The sequence below is a fragment of the Ptychodera flava genome, unplaced genomic scaffold (assembly GCF_041260155.1).
Source record: "Ptychodera flava strain L36383 unplaced genomic scaffold, AS_Pfla_20210202 Scaffold_29__1_contigs__length_4469600_pilon, whole genome shotgun sequence".
NCBI classification, from domain to species: Eukaryota; Metazoa; Hemichordata; class Enteropneusta; family Ptychoderidae; genus Ptychodera; species Ptychodera flava.
In genome coordinates this window covers 3,694,784-3,713,524 of record NW_027248351.1, presented here as the reverse complement: position 1 = coordinate 3,713,524, position 18,741 = coordinate 3,694,784, and the positions used below count along the sequence as shown (strand labels likewise).

At 37.1% G+C, this 18,741-nt stretch overlaps 1 protein-coding gene across 2 annotated transcripts in view; it reads left to right on the top strand.

Moving 5' to 3' along the window:
• Positions 1-18,741, top strand: part of LOC139127157 (streptococcal hemagglutinin-like) — an 85,983-nt gene that overhangs the window by 49,039 nt on the left and 18,203 nt on the right. The gene's annotated exons all lie outside the window — the stretch shown is intronic.

The window sequence follows — 18,741 nt, the reverse complement described above, 5'->3', positions numbered from 1 at the left end:
AGACTCCTCGAGAGCCCATTTAGCTGAAGTTTTTGACACGTGACAGCTTGAGTGGTTACATTTTGGCTCACATTTGGTATACATACCAATGTGAGTTTATAGCATAAGTCGGCGTCAGTCATCTGTATGTATGTATGTACATGTATGTATGTATGTACATGTATATCTGTATGTACGGTATGTATGTCCGTCCACTGAACTACTTGAGAACCGCTGCATGTGATAAATACTTAACTACGACGTGTGAAGAGCCTAAAATTATGAACAATCCAGCGTTATACGCACTGGGTCTAATCATGGAGCAACCATGGTCTAATTTTGCAAGTCAGACCAAAAAATCTGTCATTTTGGTAAGGGCTGTTAAACTAATGGCTTGGGCATGTGTTTGCTGGAGTTACTTACTATCAATGATATCAAGTCATGCGGATGACAGTGGAGAGGTTTTTTCAGTGTTTTAATACAAACCAGATATCACTGCATCAAGGGTCAGCTTATTCTAGGTCAAACCTTTATGATGAAAATCTCAGTTTTCATCTGGGTCCTCTCCCTTTTTTCTACCGCGTAGTAATCACCATTTTGAAATTTGCATATGGCATCTCATTATGGGGGCATTTCCCGTACAGCTGTTTTGTGAATTTGAAAACAAGGCATTTGGACTACTTCTTTATTATTACCAAAAAGAGAAGTGAAAAAAATATATATAAAAAAGGTGCATTTGCTTTTTGACACAATCAAGCTGATATAAAAATGGAACAATCTACTGCTGAATGGGGTCACAGGTCAAATCACATTGATAGAGGGCATTACCGTGGCAGTTGCATGGCTATAGTACAGCTACAGGTACCATACCGGAGGATAGATCATTTTTAACTCCCATTTGTCATGTAAATGAATGACAAATGAGAGTTATACTTATAGAGTGGAAAGGGTGTCTGTATGTATGTATGTATGTATGTATGTATGTATGTATGTATGTCTGTCCGTCCACTCAAAATCTTCAGAACCCTGCATGTATCACATTGGTATTTGGTGTGCAGATGTATTATGGCTTAAGGATGGGGAATTTGTTTAGTTTAGTGTGCCTGCTTCAAAAATATGCAAATGAGCTTAAAAACAGTGAATTTGGTAAAAAATTAATAACTCAGAAACTACTGATCAGATTTCTTTGATATTTTACATACAGGTACTTTGTAGTGGTTTAAGTCAAAGGTTGCGATATTGTGATGAAATCTGCAATTTTGAATTTTTATGAATTTTTTTGTTATTTTTTGTGATATTTTTAGACTGAAGTCTTTCTCTCCAAAACTGCTCATCCAAATATAGGTCTGTTAGGATCATACAAATCAATTATTTTTTTCAAATGATGAAATTGACAAAATTGTAATTTTAGGCCAATTTTGAGCATTTTCGATAACAACATCCTTTACTTGTGAATTCCGTATCTGCTGTCTATTTCAGTCAACAGGTCCCCAAATATGATCTGAGTAAGATTTTACCAATATTATCTTCTAAAAGGCACATTTTATTTTTCAGAAAATACTCAAAACTGAATATTTCATATTTTCTGGACTCACATCGAAATGTTTGAATTTGGCATGTTTTGGACTTGATGCTGAATGTCTGTTTACTTTGGCCAAAGTTTGATTGAGTAATTAGGTAACAGGAGGAAGTCCTGGAGTGTGTACATAAGCAAGATTATGGCATCCTGGAGAGAGAGGTCAACAAATGATAGTAATTACTAGTGGTCAGATACCATCTCTTCCATTGTTAAATATTTTGGTAGAAATTTTGTGCATCTGATCAATTCTTTGTCAGGTAGCTTTTAAATTCTGTGGACAGACTGGCAAAAGGAAAAATATTGATCCTGAGATTTCTTTGTAATGGGGTAGTCAGTTTCCTAGAATGATTGGATAAATTTTGAAACATTCATAGTTTGATAAAACCTGTTCCTTTTTGTGGTGCGCCTTTATCAATCATATTCTTCTTGAAAAGTGTGACAAAAATGTGGTAGTACTAGGAGTATTTAAGTCGGACAGCTGTTTCAGAATTATCTTTCATAGGTGACCTCACATGACCTCTATGACAGTGACCATACCAACATTAAGTTTGAGGATGATAGACACTGTTTTTCTGTTTAAAATATAGTAATAATAATGAACACCAAATTTGTATGAAATTAACTCTTCAGGAGTATCTGTGTGTTAGATCCCCATCAAATCGTCCAATCTGTAAAAAGGGAGTACAATAATAGAACAAGTACGGCATTTATAGCACTTTGCTATTGACATGGTGACTGTTACAATCGTCAGTGCTATGGCAAGCACCAAGTACTAAAATGTGTATATCTACACACAATTTACCTCAAATGGGAGTGTGTCTGTGTCAAATTGACACTATTTTTATTTTTCCTCCATGAATTTGACCTTTTGCAAATCGTTATTATTTTTTCCTGGTCAAATTTTAGAGCGATTACGGTAATCTAGATAATTTGAAATTTACAGACAACAGTTTCTCAAACATACTTTGATGTGTGTGTTGCATCATTGTAAAGACAAAAAAAATTTATAATCATGAAAACTTTTGAAAAATACACATTCAAAAGTGAATGTTGTTAACTTGCATATATGATAATACTCTCACTGAAATTTGGAGGCAAATAATGATTTAGTGAAATCTGAAGGTAATGCTGATGTTGTATTTTGAGGCATTTATTCGCAATGTCAAAAACCTTGATTACAGAATGCATTCATCTGATTACTTTGAAATTTTGTCTGAATTTCTTAGAGTATTCTCATAATGCATCAAGGGCTGTAGATTAGGTTTAGTTAGAATGAAATGACACTGCCGAATTTATGTAAATAAGTTTAAAAATGTGAACATGGTCAAAATTAATCACTCAAGATCTACTGTTCTGATTGCTTTGAAAATTAGTATGCAAATACCTTCAGTGGACCTCATGATACAGTGTTATGTATTTTGTGGAGATATCTTGAATTTTCTACTGTTGCTGAATTTTTCAATGATTTCCTCATTTTTGGTTAAAGGGTAATTCTTATGCATTAGAGTCACCTTATTCTAACCATTATGTCAAAATACTAATATTGTATTTTGAGGCATTTTTTTTTCATTTTTGGTTTAAAAAATTGATTACACAATACATGACTGATCCAATTACTTTTCAATTTAGTTTGGGACTTCTTAGAGTATTCACGTAATGTGTGAAAGCTATTTGAAAATATCAAAAGTGTAGTTTTTGAGTGATTTTTATCCTTGATTATTTTAAACTTATTAACTTTCTTGATTGCTGTACTGGAACAGTACTTCATGTTTATGTTAGTGAAATATGCAGTCATTACCTGAAATTTAGCATCATTAGGAATACCGTACAGTTCATATTGTAAGGTTATCCAGACTTTGAATTTACAAGAAAATTTCAAATTATAGAATAAGTATTTACTCTTTGTTATTCAAATGTGAGTCACGCCGTATCATTGGCGGTATTTTAAGTCCCCGCCCAGACAAAGTCTGGGGGACTTATGGTTTGGGCTCCGTCCATCCGTCTGTCCGTCCGTCCATCTGTCCGGAGTCATTTCTCAGAAGTGCCTGGACCGAATTCGTTCAAACTTGGCACAAGGATAATGTACCCCAACGTACATATGCACGTCATGTTATTTCGCGATACGATCCAAGATGGCCGGCAGGGGCATATTATATAATTTTCATATATCAGGCCACAACTCAGACATGCCTTGGTCAATTTGGTGCAAAGTTGGCACAAGGCTAGTATATCACAAGGCTAGTATATCATGACATACATGAATTTTTGTCATGATGCAAGTGAAAGTGGCTGTCTGGCACCCATTTTGTTATGTAATTGACATGTTTGAGCCCCAACTTGGACATGCCTCAGCTGATTTGATTCAAACTTGGCAAAGGGCTGATATATCACAGTGTTTTCTCTGGGATATTCTTGAAAAGGGCAATTTGTGCCCCACTCATCAAAATTAGGGGGCAGTTTTAGATTTCAGGGGGCGTTTTTTTTTAATTTTGACAATCAATGACATTAGGGACGGTTTGGGGATTTCAGGGAGCAGTATTAATAGTTTACAACCAATGACATTAAAAAATCTGCAACTCAGTCTTTTTTATTTCTTTCCAACAGGAAGTATATTCAGTTACAGGGTATAAATTAGATATTACTGTGTCAATTCGTGTTGCTGAAAAGATCAGCCTAGATTTTCATTTTCTCCAAACTGTCCAGGCTGACTCTGCATTGAATTCAATGAGTGCTTCCATCCGCTGTATTTTACTCCATTACGTACGCAAAGCGCACTTATTGCGCTTTGAGTAAATTGAGGGCATCACACAGCTTAAAATGCGCAATTTGCGCAATCGCGCAGTCGAGAGAAAAACACTGTATATCATGACATGTATGTACACCAAAATTTTAATTGCAATACAATTCAAAATGGCCGCTCGGCAGTTTTTATTATGTAATTATCATATTTGGAGCCCCAACTCACACATGCTTCAGCCTATTTGGTTCAAACTTGGTACATGCCTAATATATTATGACATGTATGTACACAAAAATTTCCATCACAATACAATTCAAAATGGCCACCCAGCAGCCATTTTATTATGTAATTATCATATTTGGAGCCCCAACTCCCACATGCTTCAGCCTATTTGGTTCAAACTTGGTACAGGGCTAATATATTATGACATGTATGTATACAAAAATTTTCATGCTTCAGTCAATTTAATTCAAACTTGGTACAAGGCTTATCTGTTATATGATATATATGTACACTATTGCTAAGTAATTTTGTATATTTTGAGCCCTAATTCAGCCACAACAACCAGTTTGATTCAAATTTGGCACAGGGCATGACATTTATCTACACATGAATTTACGTTCCAATATGACAAAAAATTGCTGTCTGTTAGCCATATTAGTATGTACATTTCATATTTTGAGCATTAACTCAGACATGCTTCAGCGCATCTGGTTCAAACTCGGCACAGAGCTATGTTTACATGAAATTTTGTTGTAATACAGTAGATAATGACCACCAGGTTAAAAATTGTCAAATTTATATCAAAAATAATAATGTCAAAGTTCCAAAGATTTCAACAACATTGAACTGGCAGGGACTGTGTTTGTCATCATCTATATGTTCCTTGGACCTGGTAAATTTCATAGTTTACCTTGAATGATAACGATTATTGGACCTGATTTGATGTCTATTGCCACGCCCAGGTGGATATGTCTGCTGGTGGACTTTAGTCCCCGAGCATATCAGTAGCCTGGTTATCAATAATCTATTCATGAATTTAAGTACTATAAGGAAGACCGGTTTGGGTCGAGACCGGAAAAACAAAACTACCTCTGATGGATTGTATAGGGCAAACAATTCATCAGTTGGACTGAGCCCTAGGCTAAATCTACATGACATTCTTAAGGAAAATATGGAATGTGATTGTTCTGTGTCACAGTGTCTGACTAGAAATTGCAAGACATGTGATATTCTGATCACTGACACTGTGACACGGAGTAATCTGTCCAAAAAGTCGTACCACACAAAGGCATTTGAACCCCTTTCATGCCAATCTAAGAACATCATTTATGGCATAGAGTGCACTTTGTGTGGTCTTATATATGTTGGAGAGACCGGGGAAAAACTTTCTAAGAGGATGTGTGGGCATAGGTCAGGCATTAACAACAATCTGCCAACCTGCCTTTACACTCACTTCAATGGTCCTCTTCACTCAGTATTGAACATGAAAGTAAGAATATTAGAAAAAATTTACCACCCTTCTAATAGTTCAATACTGAGTAGGAGTTATCGCAAACAACGTGAACACCACTGGATCACTGAACTTGGCACAGCTATGCCTTATGGCTGTAATGATAACATACTAGGTGTGGGTAACCTATCTAGCCCCAGAGGAAAGACTGTCAATGTCATGGGTTTGTTTAATTCTCATCAGAGAAGACGACGAAGCCATGGCCATCGACACAGCAATAACACCTGCAGTAATCCTCAGTTCAGTGATCTACTACCCATGTTAAATCAACCTTTGGGTGTTCACAAGGTAAGAACTGCATTGTTTGCATGCTCCTTGCAGAAGTTAAGATCACTTCTCCTGACTGTTGAAGCTATGAATGTATACGACCCTCTGCTGCCCGAATACCGGTTAATCGCCATTATTATGGATATAGGCAATATCGCCTATTCAAACCTGTTCGGACAGAAAGCATCAACAGTCAGCAGAGATTGTTTTTCCCCTTGAGGTTTGTTAACAAAGGGATTGACATGATTAACATCAGCAATATCTTACACAACAAGGACGTTATGGACAAAGTACCACCTTATTTTACATTTCAAGACCCTCCTATAGTGTCCTATACCTATTCTAAGACCATAGGTAGGAAATTGTTCAATTACAATAGGGTCTTGAAAGAAATTGATATTAGGAACAATGTTTATGATGGTACTTGTGATTGTATGTCATCTCCCTTTTGTTACAAACTCACGGTCATATAATAACAGGTGACATGAAAATAGTTCCACATCCTAAGCTTCGGCAACTGTTCCAGTTTGGCCCAAAATATCGCGAGCCACCCAAAGTAAACTGGAACTTTAACTTTAAGTTAATCATGGATGCTGCTGAGGCTTATGCTAAGAAGTGGGCTGCCCTTGAAGACGAAGACGTTGGATGTCTTTCGGACTGGCTTCGCACAGTCCGTGACAAGGTAAAATCTCGCATTTCACGTCTCCGTTCTTTACACACTGTCATCAACACTACATCTGCCTTCGATGACCCTTCTGTACGGGAATGTCTAGATGCTTTACACGATAAATATGTTGTTGTGCCTGCAGACAAAGCATCAAACAACATCATTTTTGTCTGCAAGCAATATTACATTCAATGTTTAAAGAACGAACTTCAGATTAACTCAGATGATGAGAGTAGCACAACATACTCTCTTTCAACCTTATCTGAAGAGGAAATATTGCAGAACCATTCAACAGTTTTGAGTGAGTTTGGCATCGAGTTAGCACAAGATGACAAGGTATTACCTAATCTATATTGGATTCCTAAGATCCATAAGAATCCCTATAAACAACGTTTCATAGCTGGTTCCAGTAAGTGTACAACAAAACGCTTGTCACAACTTTTAACCATCATTTTATCAACCATTAAATCTGGTTTGGTACGGTATTGTGACAAAATTTATGAAACTAGTGGGGTCAATCAAATGTGGATATTAAGAACTCCAAAGAATTGTTACATATTTTACAAAATAACAAAAACATGTACAATTCAATCCACACATTTGATTTTCAACGTTGTACACAACCATCCCACATAACAAACTTAAAGACAGGCTATCATCTCTCGTGAAGAAAGCCTTCTTTACAAGAATGGTAGTCGTAGGTATGAATACATTGCCATCAAGCGCAACTTAGGCTATTTCACCAACAACAGTGATGCCAAACTCAAATACAATGATGTTGAGGTGATTCAAATGCTTTATTTCCTTATTGACAACATATTTATCAAGTTTGCTGGCATGACATTCAGGCAAACCATAGGCATTCCCATGGGCACAAACTGCGCCCCACTTCTTGCAGACTTATTTTCGTATGAAGCAGAGTTCATGCAATCACTTCAGAAATCTGGGTGTAAAAGGATTGCCAAGCGATTTAACAACACCCACAGATATATTGATGATCTCATCAGTTTAAACAATCCTGGTATATCCAATTATCTACACCACATCTACCCAGATGATTTAGAAATAAAAGAAACAACTGAAAGTGTGGACTCGGCATCATACCTAGATGTATTGTTTGAAATTAGACATAATACTCTATATACTAAGCTGTATGACAAAAGAGACGATTTCAATTTTGAAATCATAAACTTTCCCTTTTTGTCGAGCAATATACCATCATCTCCAGCTTATGGTGTGTATATTTCACAACTCCTCAGATACAGTAGAGCATGCCATTCATATGAAGACTTTCGAGTTAGACACAGCCTATTAGCTCAAAAGTTAGTAAGGCAAGGATTCTCAGAAAGTAGATTAGTGAAATCATTTAAGAAGTTCTACGGTAGATACGGAGATGTTGTATCCAAATATGACCTGTCTGTTTCTCAAATGATGAGTGACAGCATACCAATTTTGACTCACAAAAGTAATTTGGTGAATTCACCAAATAACAATGAATTTGTCGCTTTTGGTCAATCTTGACGGGTGCGGCTAGCTGGCAGGGTACGCTTACCCATTCCGGACACCTGGTACCACCACTATTTCGTGGTTAAAGATGGCCCCATTGCCTTTGTCATCATCTATATGTTCCTTGGACCTGGTAAATTTCATAGTTTACCTTGAATGATAACGATTATTGGACCTGATTTGATGTCTATTACTTGATTGTTGATTTTTCGCGTTTTCGACCTCTCCCTTTCTTTTATCGTCAATCTGTGTTAGCTTGGAACGCTGAGTATTGTGTTTTTTGACCTGAGCATTGGCCAACTCATGTTTCATCCATTACCTTTCCCCACAACTATATGCCTAAAGTCCAAAGCCCGATCTTATTGGCTGGGATAAAATTTACATACGGTGTGTGCAAGATTTATAAGGCCCCAATCTGCCGATAATAGGCAGTTAAGTCTCAGCCCTCGTCAGTAATAGTTGTCTGGTAAACTGTTAGCTCTTGCAACACAGTTTGTGAAAATTTGCTTACCGACTGTAGCATTCAGCCCACTTATTCATTTCTCATGCCGAGTGTGAGAGTATCCTTTACTAGCCTTTTTCCAACTTTGTCATTGATTAGTGCTTTCTCTTGTTTTTCGGTTTGTTCGGATTGCGGATTTACCATGCTTTCCACACATGCATATTGTTGATGGGGCAGCCATCTTGCTTGCTGTCCTATGCCCCTAGTTACATTGTTTTGTACTTCAGGGTATGTTGCTGGGCGTTTTTCATAGTTTGCATTTCCGCACTGGCACAAATAGTTTCTATGTCATAATAACATACCTCTTTTTCCTCAACATAATATTGTCCAGGTGTTAACCGCCAACAATACCGTATACCCGCCGTTGACACGTCAGTATGACTTCAGCGCTCACAAAGTTCACATGTATCTGTCCTGCTGTCCAGATCTGTGGTTTCGTCTGCATTTTTAGTTCACATTTGGTATATACTACCAATGTGAACTTATAGCATAACATCGGTGTCCGTCGTCTGTATGCATGTATGTCTGTATGTCTGTATGTCTGTATGTATGTATGTATGTATGTATGTATGTACCGGTATGTATGTTGTATGTATGTATGTATGTCCGTCCACTGCGAAAACTTGAGAACCGCTGCACATTTTGACTCGGTATTTGGTGTGTAGATGGATCCAAGGCTGTAGATGGGATTTTTTCAAATGAAGTTGACTTTGCCAAAATTATGCAAATGAGCCTAAAAATTGTGAAAATAGTCAAAAATTAATAAATCAAGAACCGCTGTTCGGATTGCTTTGAAAATTAATATGCAAGTACCTTAGGTGAACCTCATACAGTACTATGAATTTTGTGAAGATATCTTGAATTTTCTATTTTTGCTGAATTTTTGGGTGATTTTCCTCATTTTTGGTAAAAATTCTTTTTCTCTGAAACCGCATGCCTAATTGCTTGCAAATTTGGGTTGGATATTTGCAAGGATGTTACCTTTGTAATCTGTTGAATTTATGACAAAATTAGTTCAGATACCTTTTTGGAGCAATTTTTGTCAGTTTTGGTCAAAAATGTTTTTTTTTCCAAAAGTACAAGTACAAATGCTTTGGAATTTAATTTTAAGGTTGTCAGAGTTATTCTTATTGTAACTAACCAATGTCATGTCATGTCAAATACGAATGTTGTCTCTTTAAGGATATTTTTCTAATTTTAGTTTTAAAAATTGATTACAAAATACACCAATCCAATTACTTTCAATTCTGGTTTTACTTTGAAATTAGTTTTTGGATTTCTTAGTGTGTGAAAACTAAATATCAAAAGTGTAGCTTTTGAGTGTTTTTATCCTTGATTATTTTAATTTCAATTTATGCAGCTTAAAACAATATGTTGTATTTATTTAGGTTGCAGCTGTAAGTAATGTTTACACAGAAATTCCCTGGCTAAAATAGACTGCTGTTCGGTTTATGTTAACATAGGTTTAGATAGTCCAGAAAAAGTTTCAAATGAAGAAAATCTTGGGAAAATTTCTTGATTATTATACTTTAAAAGTAATTTATGTTGTAAGTTTAGTGAAATATGCAATCATAGCTGAACCAACTCAACTCACACAGAGCAAAATTTAGCATATCTTAGGAATACCTTAAGTACATGTAGATATTTTAATCCAAGCTTGAAATTTACAAGAAGTTTTCAAATTGCAGATTAAGTATTTACTCTTGAATGATTCAAATGTGAACTAACTCTGTATCATTGGCAGTATTTTTCAGCCTCCTTTTTTCCTGTTACACTGTGAGAGCATTGCCCGTTCGAGATTTTATCTATGGACCGTAGCTAAGTAGCTACAGTCTCTCTTTTGTCTACGGTCTCTCTCTTGTCTCTCTTTTCGATTTTTGTCCTGTCTGAAAACTTTTCAGCGCCGGTTCTTCAACATGCTACTATACACGTAGTGTCGGTAGTGTAGGCCTCCATCTTTGGTTTTGATGTCAGTCTTTTTCTCAGCTCTCGCCCATACACTATGAAGCCCTATGGAAGTAGCTTTTAGTCCCCACAGACGAAGTCCTGGGGGACTTACCGTTTGGGTCATGTCGGTGTGTGCGTGCGTCCCTCAATCCGTGTGTCTGTCCGTCTGTCCGTTCACGCAGATATCTCAGACATGCCTTGGTCAATTTCTTTCAAACTTTGCACAAGGATAGTACTTACCCTATGGCATACAGATGCACGTCGTTGGTTTCATGTTACAATCAAAGATAGCTGCCTGGCGGCCATTTTGTTACGATTTTTTCACGTTTAGCGCTATAACACAGACATGTCTTAACCAATTCTTTCAAATTTGTACAAGGGCATTGATCTATGTCATACATATTCATGTTAGGTTTTATTGTGATATGATCCAAATAGGTGCCTGGCGGCCATTTTGTTACAATTTTTTGTGTTTTAAGCCATTCATGTACATTGTAACACAGATGCATCTCAACCAATTTTTTTCAAATTTAATACAGGGGCATTGATCTATGTCATACATATGTGTGCTGATTTTTGTGATGTGATCCAATATATGGCGGCATTGCGCCCATTTTGTTATGATTCTTCATGTTATAAGCCATAAGTCAGTCTGGTCTCAAAAGATTTCTTTCAAATTTGATAAAGGGGCATTGATTTATGCCATACATGGCCATAGCCATTTTGATGCAATTTTTTCACGTTTTGAGCCATAACTCAACTGATTTCTTTCAAAATTGTTACAAAAACAGAGACCTTTGTCATACATATGCTTGTGGATTTGATAATTCAAATGGACATTGTCTTCTGCATACGTACAAAGATCTGTGTTATACATATGCACATGATTGATTTTATGCAATTCAATCACACTGTCCTGTTCATTGATACATTGACATGTAAGCAATAACAATAGACTACTACCACATACGTTCATTTCCCTGTCCCATTACAACTGATATCCCAAGTTCAATGGGGACTATGTCATTGACAATGACTTGTTTCTCCTGAATTTTTGTGAAAACGCGTAATTTGTGGTTGGTCAAACAGGGCTCACGCTACCCGATCGCCAGTTCGCCAAAAACTACAAATAATTTCAAATGGCGACAAAAATTTTAGTTTGGCGATTTCATTGGCGAAGGGAAGTCTTTAGTTGGCCGTCAGTGTTCTGCCGAGGCAGACATGCCGGATTCCCGAAAACATTTGAAAGGTCCGGGTCGTAAGACGCATTCTCTAATGTCTCCGCGCAGTATCAGCTTACAGAGCAGAGCTGAGACGTGATGCAACCATAGCAACGCCTGATTTGCATGCTTTAAAAGACCTCTTTTCATTGGCCTAAAACGTTTGGCTCAATCACGATCTTTGTTTCATTTCGTCACTCATCCCACATGTCCCAACATCTGAACATCATCATGTGCCTACAAGTAATGGGAAAAATGGCTTCCTGCGAGGTTCTGAAGCGCCGTGGTCGAACAACATTAAATTTTTTCTTGTCATCAGCCCCACAAACTTACAAGTAAACTAGCACGAGTGCCGACTACACGAGTTCTGTTTTCCAGTCATCTATGACAGCATCGGAAACTCTTCAGCTGAGCTGTACTTGGCGATCAGTCTAAAACCCAAACTACAGACGTCAAAATTCTGAGCGTAACGTCTTTTACCACTACTCCCGAAACATTGCCTGTTTGCTAAAAATTCTTAGAATAGTTTCAGCTGCCGTCTTCGGCAAAAGATTTCGCAATTAAACGACGAGCACTTTCTTTGAAATTTCTTGATCAGAGATAAGGTAGGTACTAAATGATCGTGTTTAGGCGTCACTACAAAATTAATCGTATTTTCTGTCTCTCTGTTCGTCATAACTGGAAATTTTTACGAGGTTTTAACGTCTACAAACTTATAAGGTTACAGGAATTGTTTTGTATCACGATGTACCGTTTTTTGATACTCACGGATCACGTAATTTTCAATACTCGGACAGCGATTTCATGAGTTCGTTTAGATTGTATACAATCTTGACGGCCGATCGAGACTCTAGTCTTGGTGATACGCGGAATAATTTCACTAGTTTGGTTTTCAAACAATATCAGATGAAGGTTAAAAGGTACGTACTGATATACAAGGGTAATTGACTAAGGAATATTTTACTGGAAACTACGTTTCGAAAGCAGAAAAATAACTACATGCAGTATGGCTGATCATTTGCAGAGAACTGAGAGAAATTGCCTACATTTTCCTCATGAATTTTCGTGTCTTGCTCTTTGACGCTTTAGAAATAACCCTATATTTGTAGCATATAGGGGCCTTCAAACCCAAACAGCTAAGGACCTCGGCAGAACACTGTGGCAGATAATCTTTTAGTGACAAGGTCACAGAAAAAAAAGACCCTTCTGCTTATGACAGACAGATAAACAACTGTAAAGACAAATGACTTGAGTTTATAATCACTCCATCCTGCTATTTGATATACTGGTTCCGTCAAAATCTCCCAGTGATGAGAGAGAGCTTGTAGATTATGGCACAAAGGAGATTGAAAGTATTTCTTTGGTACAGAGAAAACGAAAAGGGAAGGTTATATAGTATAAAGTACACTATTATCCAAAGAAAAACATGTCAATGAATGGTCAGTTTTTAAGTTATGTATGTCAAAATACAGACATTCAGACCAACTCATGAAGAAAGAGTTAAAAAAATGTGTAACAAATAAACAAGAGGATGTTGATTTTGTTGTAAAATATGTGAAAAACCTGAAAAAGAATACTTACAGTGCGATGTTTATTTCATCACGTTTCATGACCAATAAACTTAAATTATCACATATTGAAAGTTTACCTCATATTTCCGTATGTGTTGGTTCCTGTTTTGCGACGGTGGTAAATTGACTAATGGTTCCTTCGTTGGCTAACAAAAAATATATTTGGCTAATCAGTTGGCTAACAATTTTAATAGCCTAGAGTAAGCCCTGTCAAAATGACATGTATTTTAAAACCACTCTAAGGAGACATTAGTGTTAAAATCACGCTTGCCCATCCTTTCCTTTAAGATATTGCTTCAAAGGGTCATAGCCATAATAATTACACCCAGCAGTGATTTATTTTACTACAACTGAATAAGTCGTTCATTCACAGTCATATTGCAACATAAGTGGATTTGTGTGTCCACAATTAACTTTATTAAGAAGCCTTTAACCCTTTCATCCCCCGTTCCCTGTGTACAGGTCACCCCTTGATAAAGTGCTGGTCACCCCTTGATAAAGTGCTGGGGGTGCCAACATACCTACAGAGGAGGAATCCCCCCACCTGGGCCCTGTCTAGATGAAAAACTGATCCTATGATTTGTGTGTATGCAATTAAGTTACAATTAAGCGTAAATGCTGTGTGTCCACAGTTGATTAGCAGCCGATAAAGTTGTATGTCCACAGTTGAAAACCAGCTCACCAAGCCTTTGTCATGTTGCAGCCTATCAAGTTGTGTGTCCACAGTTGACTGAGACTATAGCAATGTGTGCCCCCCCATAGCAACCCAACAAGATGTGTGTTCACATTTGTATAGCAGCCCACCAAGTTGTGCACATGTCCACAGTTGTATAGCAGCCTATCAAGTTGTGTGTCCACAGTTGTATAGCAGCCTATCAAGTTGTGTGTCCACAGTTGTATAGCAGCCTACCAAGTTGTGTGTCCACAGTTGTATAGCGCAGCCCACCAAGTTGTGTGTCCACAGTTGTATAGCAGCCTATCAAGTTGTGTGTCCACAGTTGTATAGCAGCCTACCAAGTTGTGTGTCCACAGTTGTATAGCGCAGCCTACCAAGTTGTGTGTCCACAGTTGTATAGCAGCTAGCCTATCAAGTTGTGTGTCCAAAGTTGACTGAGACTATATAGCGATGTGTGTCCCCGAAATAGCAATTCCAACAAGATGTTTGTTGACCGTTGTATAGCAGCCTATCAAGTTGTATGTCAACAGTTGAAAAGCAGCTCACCAAGCTTTTGTTATGTTGCAGCCTATCAAGTTGTGTGTCCACAGTTGACTGAGACTATAGCAATGTGTGCCCCCCATAGCAACCTAACATTGTGTGTCCACAGTTAATATAGCAACCCAACAAGATGTGTGTTCACAGTTGTATAGCACCTATCAAGTTGTGTGTCCACAGTCAGCGTTGCAAACTACCGTCCGTCCTCCCGTCCGAGACGGGTAACTTTTCAGTCGGACGGGAGGAAAATTTGACTTTCACGTCCGTGTGTCGGGCTCATGATAGTGGCCCCATCCCCCGATCGATCAGTCTCTTCTAGACTTAATGTGTATAGTAAAATAAACTAAATTTATATCCACACTTGCCTGTGTTAGGTGAGTGTGAGGCCGGGGCGCCACCCACGTGAGACACGTAAACAGGAAGATGCGCTTACTGGTAAATCTCTAGTGAGCAGTAGAAGTAAAACACGCGCATGGTAAACGCAACATCTGCGTTGAAAGGGTCTGGCTGTATTTAAATTACCGTGCGCAAAAATAGCACTACACGGTTTTTAGCTTCCATTTGGTATATGTATATATACCATGGAAGCTATAGGGGTTGATCGGTGATGGCGTCTGTATGTTGTCTGTATGTGGGTATGTATGTATGTATGTATGGATGGATGTATGTATGTATGTATGTATGTATGTACGTCCGTTCAATGCCAAATCTTGAGAACCGCTGCAAGTATCACCTTGCCATTTGGTGTGTAGATGCGTGCTGACATGTAAATGGGATTTTGTTCAAATGAAGTTCTCATCACCAAAATATGCAAATGAGCTAGAAAAATGTGAAAATCATCAAAAGCCAAAAACTCGACAACAACTGATCAGAATGCTTTGAAAATTGGTATGTATGTTCCTTGTGTTGACTTATCGTGATATCTGTCATTTTGAGCTGATATTTGCAATTTTCTATTTTTGCAGATTTTTTTAATTTTTCAGGATTTTTTGGGGGTACTTTTTTAAGATCATAATTTTCCCTTGAACTATGTGTCCAATTGTATTGGAATATTTTATTTAAGTTCCTAGGGATACCCTGGCTATGATTTGACTGCAAAGTGTGGTTGAAATTTCCATCCATAGTTGTATTTTTTAGCAATTTTGACCTTTTTTTGTAAAAAATCTGATTCTCTGAAAGCACTTGTTGGATTGCTTAGAAATTTGGTGAGCAGGCTCCTTAGGGTGACCCTATTAAGTTGTTTTCACTTTTTTATTTGCACTTTTTTATTTTTTGGATAATTTCTAAGATTTTAGACTTATAGTATCCTCATATGAAAACACAATGTCCGATTTAAATAAAATTTGGCCTACAGGGCCCTATGGATGACTTTACTGAGGTATCCTAAATCGTGATGAATGTTTTCTGGTTTTTGGCAGTTTTCCTCAGGAACTATTACTTGTTTTGATCAAATTCCTGGTATCTTTTAAAATCTGCAAAACTGTACTGTTATATTAAGTTTTTTCTTGACACCCTTATGAGAGAGGCTACCATCTGTTCTTTGTTTATAGTGGCTACTGAGATGTTTGTTGACACTGTTAAAGCAGTAAGTTACATAAGACATTCAAGTGAAGATATCATCAACATTCAGTCTGATTTCTTAAATTTGTAGTTAAACATTCATGTTGTCAGTAACTTTGTCTGAATGATGGTTCTGAGAATATCAGTTGAGTCTCCAAGGATGTTCTCCAATATGGTTGAATAGAATTCACTTATTTTTTATATGCATGCATGTTACTGCTTATGAAGTTATGAGTGATTGGTAATTTTTAAAGAAACCATACCCTCTGTGTATTTGCACAGCTGATATTTGCAATTTTCTATTTTATAGGAATTTTTATTTTCCAGACTTTTTTGGGAACATGTCTCTAATTGCATTGAAATTTTAAATTTAAGTTCCTTTGGGTAACTTTACTTTGAATCGTTCAAAGTGAGGTTGAAATTTCCATTTGCATTTTTAATTTTTGGCAATTTTAAACATTTTTCAAAAATTCTGTGAAACCTCTTGTCTGATTGCTCTGAAGTTTGGTTTGTGGGATGCTATATGTCTTTCAAATGGAAGCACAGAGTCGTTTTTGACTCTATTTTTTATATACTGATGAAATCACCTAATTTTCCAACGACTAAAAAGATACACCCTGTCGCAGAGGCATCTGACCGCAACTTTGTAAACTATTGTCACAACTGTAAAGATCAACGCGCCAACAATGTGGCGAGAAACTGAACAAGTGCAAAACTCGTATCACTCTACCAAGCGTACAAATTGTTATCGATATAAAACATTAAGTTCAGCACCGGTCCTCGACATTCCCAGCCATGCTGCGTTCGTAATCAATGATGAAGGATCGACGGAAACAGAATACTGACACGAGAAACATTGAATTGATCGCTGGAAATATCGATACGGAACTCCCTTAATATCATGATAGGAAACTGGAAATACACCATGTTGATGTCTTGGAATCATGCCGTTGTAACCCATCCTTGAAAATAATTCATCTGCGAACGAGCAATGTCAAAATTGTACCAAATCTTGGCGCTGCCCATGAAATCTATAGTATGCCTATACCGCCTATGACTAAATTCGCTAAATACTCTTCACAGATAAAGCTTGTTCATTGGGAAATGTCGGATGAAACCTCGCTTCAATATTGACCACTTTGGTTATATTTTGGTCTTGGAGTAGGCCTAAGCAATATTTTGATCAGTTTAACTTTCCAAAGGCATCTTGATTCTGTGTTTTGAAAGTCAGCGCCGATGCCCGATCACTGTTTTTCACTTGCACTTCTGTGATCTTAGCAGAAACATTCCCCCATACAGCATTGAGCATCTTTTTTCTTGGCACTATTTATCTTCTGAACCAAACGACTGGTAGAATCCGAAAATAGTCGGCTACCTCTCTGTACATGACTGAAGATTGGCCACGAACAGGATCTTCAGCACAGAAAATTTTCATAATAAAATTCTTTTGCTCTTGTGAATTGTTTCACCCAATCCTTTGAACTAGTGAAGTTCGTTCGGCCATGTTACCAAATGTTAGATCGATGGGGATGTGTAATAGTGTGCAACCATAATCTTAATAAAATAATTGTCGTGACTTTGCCTGTTTTGTTGCGTTTTGGATAGTTGAAACTAATTTGTTGCGCGCCACAATGTTTTTTTTAGTTTGGCGCGTTGATCTTTTCATTTCATGGACAAATTTTGTCATGAGTCAGACGCCTCGGCTATGTAATTTCAGAGAAATCTGTCCTTTTCAAAGACATGTACACCACATTACTTCTTGGACCATACATCACAGAGTTACCATGTTAGAGCAATCCCTTATTCCCCTTTATCAGTTTCGATAAAAAAACATTTTAACACCTATTTGGTGGGAACTAAGATTAGTTTATTTGTAAGTTAATGTTCATCTTAAGTTGTTTACAAGTTTCAGTTGTTTACAGTTTGAGTACATAATGATTTTGGGTGTTTTGAACGGAGTCGTCAAAATTTCCGGACAGGCAACTTTCTAGCAGGACAGGCAAGTTTTGAAAGTTACCGGTCCTGATGTCTGGCAAAAATTTTGGCCAGTTTGCAACACTGCCACAGTTGACTGAGACTATAGCAATGTGTGCCCCAGTCAGCAATCTTTGTAATCTGTTGAATTTATGACAAAATTAGTTCAGATACCTTTTTGGGGCAATTTCTGTCAGTTTTGGTCAAAAATAGGTTTCTCCGAAAGTACAAGTACAAATGCTTTGGAATTCAATTTTTAGGATGTCAGAGTTATCCTTATTGTAACTAACCAATATCATGTCGAAAATACTAATGATGTATCTTTGATGCAATTTTTCTTATTTTTGGTTTTAAATATTTCATTACAAAATACACCAATCCAATTACTTTCAATTCTAGTTTTACTTTGAAATAAGTTTTTGGGTGTTGTAGAGATTTCTCATAATGTGTGAAAACTAAATTTCAAAAGTGTAGCTTTCGAGTGATTTTTATGCTTGATTATT